Source organism: Coccinella septempunctata, chromosome 2, assembly GCF_907165205.1.
Source record: "Coccinella septempunctata chromosome 2, icCocSept1.1, whole genome shotgun sequence".
In the NCBI taxonomy this organism is placed as follows: domain Eukaryota; kingdom Metazoa; phylum Arthropoda; class Insecta; order Coleoptera; family Coccinellidae; genus Coccinella; species Coccinella septempunctata.
The window spans coordinates 17,007,288-17,019,810 of NC_058190.1; positions in this window are offsets into that span (position 1 = coordinate 17,007,288).

Genomic DNA, 12,523 nt, shown 5'->3' on the forward strand with positions numbered 1-12,523 from the left:
AAAACTATTGATCAACAAAAAAAAAACCCAGTGTTCACACCTATATTCTAAATTCAACTATCCTACAATAATCTTATACTACTTATGTTCCTATCCTTATCCCTTATCTAATCTAAGTTAACTTTTCTATGCCCTAAATTCCTATATACTATCTTACTATATACTTAGCCTACTCCTATTTTCCTAACTATCCTTAACTACTCTACTTCCTTATCAACTACTATTCAATTCAGGTATATACAGGTATAATACGGGTCCCCTGTGGGGTACTTATCCATAAGTGGGTACTTAATGAATATAATGATGATCTTCTATGTCAATTCAGCAATATTCAAACAGCAAGAATTCAGCAATATTCAAAATTTGCAGTGTAAAACAAAAACCCAAGAATACAATACAAAAAAAAACAATTAGAATATTCTTTTTGAAGAGCGATCTTTATCTTACCCTTGTTGGTGATTGAGGTTGAAGTGAGGTAACGGGAAAATTACTTTAAAAATCCTCGATAAACGAGTTCAGTTATAAAGAAGGATCGAAGCTGTATACACATAAATTTTCCTTTAAGGTGAGGGTGTTAAATCCCCGAAGGAAACCTCAAACGGTATTTCTACTACTCCTCGCCTTGTATTGCTACTTTAATAATCAATTTCTTTCAATCGTGACCCCAGAAGGAAATTCATACAAAAAAAACAATAACATACGAATTATGAAAAACCTGATTTGTTCGAACTCCGTACTTTATATTCTTATGGGTTAATTCTATTTCTACGTTCGTGATTTTATGACCCAATTTCTCTGTTAAATTGTTCATTTGTTGTGCTGTTGTTCCATCTTTATTTTCTAGTTGTTGATATATCCTTTTCAGTCCTCCGTCGATGTGGTTAGATCGGACGCCTTCTCGTTTACACCTTAACAGGAATATCCTGCGGTTCCTTAGGTTGGATAGTTTTCGTAGGTTGTTTATGTGTTCTTTCATCTGTACCACCTTTTCTCTGCCGTAATTCCGCTGGATGTTCTCAAAAAACCCCATTTGACTTTAATCTGATAGGCAATATCGACTGAATTCGATGCAACTGGATCTAGGTATATTGGGGGAGCAGTGAAGAAGAACTAGTAGACTCTTTTTTCTGAAGGTCGAGCTTTCGGAATATGTTTATTCCTTTATCAGGAGCAGCTATGAACAATTTCCAATATTAATCTACAGAAATATAAGTACATTTTTAAAACATACAAATTGAGGTTGTGTTTTAAATGGTGGTTTCATGAAAATAATGCGGTAGTGTTCGTCATATAGGTAAGATATTGGTGGGAAAAATCTGGAATGCCAGCTTTCAACAGAACCATTTGAACCACATTAATATAATAATACAATTCTATAATTTTCTCAAGTTCAGATTCGTTGAAAGGTTAAAAGCTCGTCCTTCGAGGTTAAATTGGCGCGCTTCAAAATGTCATCAGTCATAATTGCGTATGGAACCACAGACTACAGACTATAATAATAATAATAATGTCTGGCCTGCCTGACAGCTATCTAGTAGATGGCCTGCCGGGTAGCCATCGTAGAGACTCAACTCACCTGGTATAGACAACATATTTTTGAAGATAGCTTACAGTGGATTCACATTAACAATTGGATGCGTATATCGTCCCCGAGCAGGACCATATGATCTAGCTTTATTTGACCATCTATCCCATTTGAGCGTTGTGGAGAAGAACTTCCTTGTTGCCGGTGATTTCAATTTCAACCTACAAGATATCGCCCGGGGCAGAGTCCTTCATTGTTAGATTACATTCTAGTTGGTGATCGCGATCTTATTTCTGAAATTGATTACCTTCCCCCATTCGGAAAATCTGAACATGTGACTCTGAGGTCATCTATTCAATTTTTCACCACTTCGCCTCGGAAATTATCGCGGAAGACAATTAAGGTTATCAATTATGGGAAACTTGATGAGGATCTTTCTGGGATTGCGTGGGACGATCAGTTGAACAATCTTGGAATAGAGGAAATGTGGAGTACATTCATGGAGACCTTGAATAGAGCCGTTGCTTTGAATACATCATACAGGGAGGTCGTCTCCATGCCGGGGAAACCTTAGATTGATGGTGGCATTTCTGGTATGATTCGTCATAAAAAGACCTTGTGGCAGAGATTCTTGAGAACACGGCATCCGGCGGACTATAGTGCTCACCGTCAGTACTCGAACCGTTTGTCCTCGTGTATAAGCAAAGCCAAGAGAGATTACGAGTTCAAGATTGCTTCTTCGAAGGATAAGAAGAAGTTCTTCAAGTACGTGCGAACATACATGGATGCTAAAGTTTCTGTGCCGCTCGTGCGGGATGATTCTGGATCTGTCTGTCGGGACGAGAGCGTTGCAGCGGAGGTGTTCGCAAAGTATTTTTCCTCTTCTTTCACTGCGGAATCCATTGGACCAACACCTCCAATCAGGAGAGATAAATCGACGCTGCACTTAAGTGAGATATCATTTTCGCCAGAAACGGTAAAAAAACAACTTGATCTTCTTCGGGTTGGTTCAGCTCCTGGACCTGACGGCCTCTCCAATAGATTGTTGAAGTCTTGCTCGGCCTCTCTGTCGGTTCCTCTATCGATGATTTACCTTGAGTCATTCCGGTCTCATTGCCTCCCTAGCCCATGGCTCAAAGCTACAGTAACGCCTGATTTAAAAAAGGGGACAAACTTTCAGTATCCAACTACCGCCCAATTAGTTTAACTTGTGTTGCGTCGAAGGTTTGTGAAAGGATTATTGCTGACCAGATGCTCGATTTTTTGTTGGGAAACAGTATTATTCCAGATTGTCAGCATGGTTTTCTCCCTGGCAGGACCAATCTTCTTACATGTGTCAATGATTGGACTAGAGCTATGGATGTGGGGGAGGCGATTGATATAATATATCTGGATTTTTCCAGCGCGTTCGATCGGGTGCCTCATCGAAGACTACTTGCAAAGGCTCGGCATTTTGGTATAGAGGGGGACTTGCTTTTGTGGATACAGTCTTTTTTGACTTCAAGAGAGTTCAATGTGAAATTTTCGAGTGGCACATCAGCTGATTCACCTGTTGCTAGCGGAGTGCCGCAGGGTTCTGTTTTGGGACCTTTGCTCTTCTTGCTCTATACTGCCGATCTCCCATCTCTGGTAAAATCTTCATGCTATCAATACGCAGACGACACGAAAATTTACAACAACCCTGTCACCAGTTCTGCTGCAATTCAAAGAGATTTGAATATAATTTCGGACTGGTGTAATGATTGGTTGCTGCCACTGAACATCGATAAATGTGAAGTGCTACATGTTGGTAGGAATAACCCTCAGCATGTTTATTGCTTAGCTGGCCAACCTTTGAGAAGAGTGGATGAGCATAACGACCTGGGTGTAATCGTTTCCCGAGATCTCAGTTGGAGTAAGCATATTCAGCACATTGCATCAAAGGCTAAGCAAGTCACTTTCCTAATATCGAGAGCTTTTAGCGGATGTGCAGTAAGATTTATTCTACGTTTATCCGACCAATCATGGAGTTTGCGGGACCTGTTTGGTATCCCAATTTGAGAGGTGATGCTGAGTTGCTGGAGTTCGTCCAACGACGGGCTACTCGTATTCCCTATGGCCGATCCCGCCCGGATTATCTTGGTTGATTGCAGATCTTTGGTTTGAGCACTTTCGAGAAACGTCGGGAGAGAGGAGACCTGATAATAGCATACAGAGCTGTAAACAATCTTTTGTACGGAGTGAACACTTCAAACGTGTTCAGGCTGAACACCAATAACCTTAGAGGCCACAATTACAAGCTCCATAAGGAGAATTTCAAGACTACCCCGCGGCAGTGCTTTTTACCGAACAGAATTTTTCAGGTTTGGAATGCACTTCCATCAAGTGTAGTGAACGCGCCTAGTGTGAATTCGTTTAAGAATTATTTGGACTCGTGGAGTGGACGGTTTCAGGTTAAGTGTTTCTTCTGGGTTGTTCTTCTGCTATTTGGATGATTTTTGTTGTTTTCTGTTTCTATTTTTTGTTTTTTTTTTGGAATGATGTTCATCACAGTGTGACAATGTTTTGAGTTTAATTTTCTGAGCCCTTATAGGTATAAGCCTCGGCTCTTATTGAATTTATAATAATAATAATAATAATAATAATAATACGTTCAAACTCAAGGAAGGTGCAGAAATTGAAGCATTAAAGGAAGGAGACACATACAAGTATCTAGGCATAAAACAGGCAAGAAAAATCAATCAGACCCAGATGAAGAAAGAATTAACGGAGGAGTTCAACTGAAGATTGAGGAGGATAATGAGAACTGGTCTTAACAGCAAGAATCTGATAAAAGCGATTAACACCTACGCTTGCTCGGCGCTGAGCTATTCATTTGGTATTATCTCTTGGACGACCACCGATTTAGCAGCTTTACAGAGAAAAATAAGGACGATGCTGACTAAACACAATAAACATCACCCCAAAAGCTCAATAGAACGGACAGAGCTGCCACGACATCTTGGGGGTAGAGGAATTGTTGATTTGTCCAACCGTATGTCTCAGGAAATTGAAGGACTTCGAAAATATTTCTTGAGCAAGGCAGCTTCGTCAGAACTCCATCGAGTAGTTTATGTTGCTGATAGTTCTACACCATTAAAGCTACAACAGGATCTCTTGGAAACCGTCGAACACTCCGCAGAAAGTAAAATGCAGAAACTGATTGGCAAACCTTTGCATGGGAGGCACCAGAACGAGGTCAACCATGATTACGTCGACATATCTGCGTCGAACTACTGGTTGACTTCCGGAAGGTTGTTTCCTGAGACAGAGGGCTTCATGCTCGCCATCCAGGATCAGGTGATTCCAACAAGAAATTCCATGAAGTACATCGCCAAGGATGCTTCAGTGGCGGACGATAGCTGTCGTTATGGCTGTGCGACACATGAAACTATCCAGCAAATCACCGGGGGATGTCAGAAGTTCGCGGGCACGGAGTACAAGAGTAGATATGATGCTGTTGCCAAGATTCTTCACCAAGAATTGGCACTAAAACACCAACTTCTAACTTCGAAAAAGGTTCCTTATTACAATTACCATCCGGATGCTGTGCTGGAAAACGAACATCACAAGCTCTACTGGGATCGCACGGTTTTCACAGACCGAAAAATAACCCACAATAGACCAGACCTCATATTGCTCAATAAGGATCAGGACAGAGCACTATTCATCGACGTGGCAATTCCAAATAATACCAATCTTCTAGATAGGCACACTGAAAAAATTTCAAAAAACAGAGGTCTCGAGGAACAAACCAAAAGACAGTTGAAGCTGAAAGATATCAAGACCATCCCTATTGTAATTTCATCTACAAGCCTGATACCGAAGAAACTACTGGAGAACTTGAGGAAACTTCAGTTGGACGAAAATATCTATAGAGTCATGCAGAAGGCGGTACTGCTCGGAACAGCGAGAACTGTACGCAAGTACATGGGGAATGCAGAGGAGCGACCCGGACCCGACCACCACCACGAGCCCGAAAACCTGGAAAGGGCTCCAACAGAGCTTAATCCTTTTGATATCTGAGATATCTGGGATAAGTGAATTTTCCTCTGGAGAGGAGTGTGAAAGCCGCAAGGCTAAAGTCATAACGACGTAGACGGTGCAGCCAGCTACGCCTGCTGTCCGCAGTCCCATTCCTTTATCTTCTCTCTTTAACATCCTTTATGGGGGTGCTCTTTCTGCTCCTATTTCTCTACCCCTCACCCAAACCGAGAAAAGGGAGCACAAACCCATGGAAATGGTGATAACGAGAAGCCTGGAGATGTCTGGAGCCGGCGCTGGACATGACAGCATGCGGGACGTCGGTGGCAGGATGTTAAGGAAGCGGGCTCCTGCTGCAAAAGAAGCTACAGCTCCAAAGCAACAAAAGCAACCAGCGAGTCCAATTCAATTGCCGACTCGAACCGCTGAAGGTGCTGCGCAGGATATTCAGCCAGTGCTCACCCAAGCGGGGTTAGTGAGAAAGCGCATGAAGTGGATAACGTCCATGAATGAAACTATTGTGCTCATATATAACTCCATCACGGGACTAGGGCAGAACACGAACAACTATAGGAAAAGGCTCAATGAGGAATTCTGCAACGCCTACTCAAATCTCAATGTCACTGAACAACGACTGGCAGACCAGTACCGCGTAATTCTGAGAAATGAACTAGTACCAACGGCCCGAATCGACGCAATTAAACGAGAACTTCAGCGTCCGCTGCCAATAGAGAATAACACCAACACCTCTGATGAAATTCACATGCCTGGGCAACAACACCCAGAAGACATTGATACTGAAAGTCCATCTTGCAAAGCAAATGAGCCTGAACACCAGGACGATAGGGATGAGCTCCACCGACAAGTTGACTCTGAGATGAGGAGATACTTTTCCGAACTGGAAGGAACAGATCCTCTTCATCGAATAGCACCTCCCCGACTCAATACATCCAAGAAACTGTCACTCATAATCGACATCTTGAATCAGGACGTTTTACCTGAGTACCTACAGAATGGAAGTTCATTGGAATATCTTCATCTAGTTTTTTACTGTGCAGCGCTAACGACGGCTAAAACCATAGGGGCAAAAATTCGCCGAACGAACAACTGTGATGTACCCATAGATTAATAAAACAGGAGATAGAGCATCTCGACAAAAACGCGTTCACGAAATACTGCCATAAATGTGAATTTGGATATCTTGGGTGGGGGAACTGGACAGGGGCGGATTCAGAACTAGTCACACTGTGAATATTTCAGGTAGTCAGCAATAATTTTATATCGAATGGAAATATGTTTCAATGCAAAGATTTCGAGTATTTTTCTTATGACAACTAATCAAAGGGATGTAGAACTAATATGTAATACCAAAACAACTGATGTAAAAAAGAATTTATTTTGAATACAATGTTACCATACACAAATAGTCAATATGACCCTAACCTACATACAGATTATTTGAAATTTTATTCACTAAGCATAAACTGAAAACCAAAAATTACTTTCATGAAAAAAATTCCCTTTAGAATGGTTCATTCTCAAATCAATAGAAGTGGAAGCAGCTGAAGGTTATGGAATTTGTATAATGAGAATCTAAAAGAGTTTGTTCATTGAAGAAATCCTCAAGTCTTCCGTACAGATTTTGCGGAATGAAACAGTAATGTAATACTGTAAACATGAACCAATGATTGTGAAATAGGAAATTATTTCTTATTGTATACAGTAACTCATAAAAGAATCCCTCAATTCTAGATGAAGCATCAATATTTTTTTTACGGGCAGTTTTAAATTGAATTAAGTTATATTGCATATAAACTGAAGAGCAGTGTTTTTCAGCAACTCAAATACCTAGTTCAACAACCTGCTTCCCCTTTCAAATTTTTATACCACCTCGAAAGTGGTTTTTGGTGTTGAAGTGCATAATAATCAAGAGTAAGCTGTAAGCTCTAACTCAATAATAATGTAACTTTCAAGCAAAGCTTTCCAAGCTTTCATCTTGAATTTTTCTTTCCAATGAATTAGGAACTGCTTGTAGGGCAGCAACTTTTTTCTTGAAGTACTGACGACTCACTCGTAATCTTAACACGTTGACTGTCCCATGAGTCACATATGATACATAAAAATTTTCGCCAGGAGTCCATGAGTCGTATGTGATTCATTGATTCATTTGACGTTCAAGATAAATATGGTTACTTTTCATGAACGCTGCAGTTTGGTCGGTTCATATGGGCTTAACGTCTTGTAGAAATATGTATTGATAGCCTCAATCATAATTAATCATACGTGATTCAAGAAACGTCAGCATCAAGCCTTCCATTAGACTTGAAGATTTTGAACAAGAACACTTAAATGGCTGCAGAATTAATTTTTCATAGAATATATATTTTATCACTCAAAAGTAACCCTTCTCTTTGGATAAATGTGTTGGACGTGGGGGGTGAAAAAAAAATTAGAATGGGGACAGTCAACGTGTTAAATCGGTTTTTTGACGTCAATTAGCTGTTTTTTAATTTCTGTTCTCCGCTTGTCTCCTGCAACAATTTTTCAACTGAAATTTCACTTCGAAATATCCTGATAACAGACATTTTCATTTAATAAATCATAAAAATAATGGGAATATCCGAGCTCTAATTGAATGGCCATTATTGTAATCATAATTACAGTAGTAGCATAATTTTTACATTGAAATACATTTCAGAAATAAAGGAAACTTTTTTGATTTTCACAAAAAGTTCCAAACATGACATCAGCTCATTTTTATGGATTTTCATTCCTAAGACGAGTTCTATTTGCCATAGCAATTTATAAGGAATTTTGTATAACTCCCTGGGTAGGTATGTACCTCACTTGTTTTATCCTTGAACTACAAGAAGCTTTCATTTCAGCAAATCCTGAACTGGCATTCGTGTTTCTTGATATTGTTCCCATTTTCCTTCCATTTTCCTCAAAAACTCCAGTACTGATAACAGGTTTGGCACAGTATTGGCTATAATTACAACATTATTGAAGCAATTAAAATCTCGTTATACTGTTCATCTCGAAACCAGGAAGAATGTTCATACTAAAAAGCATTATATAATAAGAAAAAATTTACTATAAATTTCAAGTTCAGAAGTAGTCAGAAATCACTCGCAAAATTCCAAAGAAAGTGATAATCAGACAATAAAGCGAGTTAAATAAGTAGTAAACTACCTATCTTACCTCACTCGGGATTGCATCTTTTTTCAAATTTACGGTAAAAGTCGATTACTCTCATTATACTAAAGTCTGGAGTATAAATTACAAGAGAAGTGTAAATTGTTTTCAAGACCCAGTGCAACTCTCTACTGCTGTCGTCTGGTTTCATTTCTGGGAAATCTAAAATTGAAATCAATTATTTGATTGTATAAACTCAACATTTCAATCCCATCATTAGATGGGATTCAAACTTAATTCTACCCTGGCGTGCCCTAACTCCCTCCCCTGATTTCATAAAGTCGTGAACTCAAACAAGAATAAAATATCAAAAACTTACCAGAATAAATAAATCGCTTTCCTCTTTCGTGTATAAATTGCACTTTTGTAACGAACACACGTTTTTACGGCACATCGCTGCTTATTTCCCAAAATATTACGACGTGAATGATTGAAATAATATTTTGACAATTACAAATACACACGCCGTCTTAGAAATTTTAGAAGCGATCTGGAGGGGAAAACAAGCGAAAAATCATTTCATTGGTGGTTACAGGGAGTGGGAATAATTTGAAAAATGAACAGTCTGGAAAATAGCTTATGATCCATCTATTTAATCTATGGATGTACCCAACTAGGGTAGGTTCGGCTAATCGTCTATGCGGTGGAGGGATGGCGAATAATGTTCGGCAGACTCATCAAAGGTGTTTATTTCTTAAGACATGTTGAACGGAGCACAGACTATAGAATTGACAACTGTATGATGTAATTCAATAATGAATGAATACACACACTGAATGAATCTTCCTTAGCCAAATGCTATATATTATTTATACATTGTTTACGTGTTGTGTTTATAATACATCATGAATTGATAAATATGAATGACAATGGTTATAAACATACAGATATCGATTACGTGTGATTTCAAGAGCAATTCTATCTATCTGAGGCACGTTCTAATAATGATGTAAGGTTTCACAGGCCTTGCCGTCTCACGTAGGAAAATATACAGGTTGTTCATACTGATACATACTACACCTTCCCTCTTTGTGAGAAAAAAAAAATTTTCTATACAAAAATGAAAAAATTTTTTTTTTCCTTATCCATAACTTAATAACTATATATATATAATACATATCACAGTCTCAATGGGTCTTAAATCTACAAAGTTAAATACGTTAATATCCTAATCTAATTCTTAATTCTAATCATTGATTAGTAATTATTACTAGTTATGAGAAATACGGTTTCACTCTGTTCTTGTGCACTTCTTTGAGTTTGTTGTTGGCCGTTTTCACAATAATGTTCGGGTTTCGCACTTCCACTATTTCGTAGGGACCGTTAAATAAGGGGTCAAGTTTATTGTCAATGTTCTTATTATTCAAGAGCACCTTATCTCCTACTTTATAGTTTATTTCGTTACATTTCCTGTCGAAACTCTCTTTTCTCTCCAATTTTGTCTTTACCAAGTTTTCTCTAGCATCTTTCCATGCCGTTTGCAACCTATATTTTAGTTCAAGAGGATAGTTGTCAAAATTGTAGATTGGATCTACTTGGTTTTTTAAATTTTGTGGCAATCTACTAGGTTTTCCGAAAACTAATTCGTACGGAGTATAGCGAGTTGAAGAGTTAACGGTATTGTTATATGAAAAGCACCAATACGGAACCCAATTACTCCAGTTGTTACTTTCCTTAGCTGCGTGCATACGAAGGAAAGCTCCTAAGTGTTTATGCGAATTTTCAAGCGCACCTAGTGTTTCGTGGTGATAAGCTGTTGAATTGAATTGCTTAATTTTGAGCAAATCACACGATTCACTAAATATTCTTGATAAGAATTCAGTGCCTTGGTCTGTAACAACTTCAGAAGGTATACCATATCTTAAAACAAAGTTTTGAATAAAAGATTTCGAAACTCTTTCTGCTTCTTTGTTTGGTAGTGGGTAACACTCTACAAATTTGGTTAAGTCGCATTGAATTGTGAGTATATATTTTTTATTTTCGATATCTATAGGTAATGGACCTACGAGATCTAGAAAAATTTTCTGAAAGGCAGACGAAGCTGTGGTAGTGATTGTCAAAGGTTCTTTTCTAGGTAAAGAATGTTTATGACGTTGACAATCATCACACTTCTTTACAAATTTTTCAACATCTGATCTTAAGCCATTCCAGAAATACTCTCTTTTGATATTGTTGAACATGCGTTCGATACCTGCATGTCCACCGTTTGGAAGCATGTGAAAATCGTTCAAAATTATTTGCCTTAATTCTCTGTCTTCGATTCGCGTTACATCTCTTATTATATTAATCTTTAAGGATGTTCCTAGAATTTCATTCTTATAATTTGTCAACATATTCAAAAATTTTTTATTAGTAGCTAGCTTTATGAGGTACAATTCTAATATATTATTTTCTGCGCATAAGTTTTCCAGTTTCCTCAACGATGTACCTAAGTCGTACGCTGATCGGATATCCTGGTTAATGAAAATAATTTGTGAATTCACATTATATATTAAATTCTCATTGTAATCCTCTAAATGTTGATTTTTCAAATTATGAAATTCTTTTTCTGAAATTGGTCTTAACTCAACACTTTTTGCTGGACGTTTTAAAACTTCGACAACAACAGGGTGATCAATCCTTTTGCCATCGGAGGCATTCGTCTCATGTTGTTTAGAACCTACTTCATTTTTAGTTCGAGATCTCGTCATGACGCATATATTTGCAACTATACCGTTCGTCATTTCATTGAGTTCTGCTGAATCTATTTTAATACGCGATAAGGCATCTGCTGTTACATTTTCTGAACCTTTTACATAATGAACCGTGAAGTCATATTCTTCTAAAATCAAACGGAATTTGGTTAATCGACTAGATGGATTGGTCATACTGAACAAATAAATCAGTGGTCGGTGATCTGTTAAGATTTTAAATTTCCGTCCATACAAATAAGGTCTGAAATGTTTGACTGACCAAACTATTGCTAAGAGCTCTTTTTCAATTGTACAATAGTTCTTTTCTGCTGGATTCAAACTTCGTGAAGCAAAGGCTATTGGATGGTCATTTGAATTTGATAAAACTGAACCTAATGCAAATCCACTAGCATCCGTTCTTAGAATGAATTCGTTATTCTCTGAAAAATCTGGATATTGTAGAATAGGTGCTGTCCGAAGGACTTACCTTAAGGTTTGAAATGATTTTTCGCAATCTTCCGTCCATTGAAAAATTTTTCCTTTGCGTGATAAGTTGTTCAAAGGTTGAGCGATTGCTGCAAAATTTTGAATGAATTTCCTATAATAATTAGCCAATGCAACAAAACGTTTTACTTCCTCAGAGCTTGTAGGTACAGGATATCGTGAAATAGCATCGATTTTTTCTGGATCTGGCGAAATGCCCTTATCCGAAATGATATGACCTAGATACAACATTTCCTTCTTCAAGAATTCACATTTACTAGGATTCATTTTCAAATTAACCTCCCTCAGTCGTTGTAATACTTTCACTAAATTTTGATTATGGTTTTGCAACGAATGTCCAAAGATTATTAAATCATCCAAATAAATAAAACATGAATCGTAATTTAAACCTGACATAGCTATTGTCATAAGTATTGAAAATGAGCTAGGGCTTGTTTTTAAACCCATTCCTAGTCTTTTCATTTGGTATTGACCTCTTTCAGTTGTGAACGCGGTGTAGGGTCGGCTTTGGGGATGTAGTTCCAGCTGGTAATATCCTTGCGCTAAATCTAGATGAGAAAAGTAAGTTGCTCCTGACAAGGAATCTAGTATTTCAGTAATGTTTGGTAATGGAAATTTATCACCT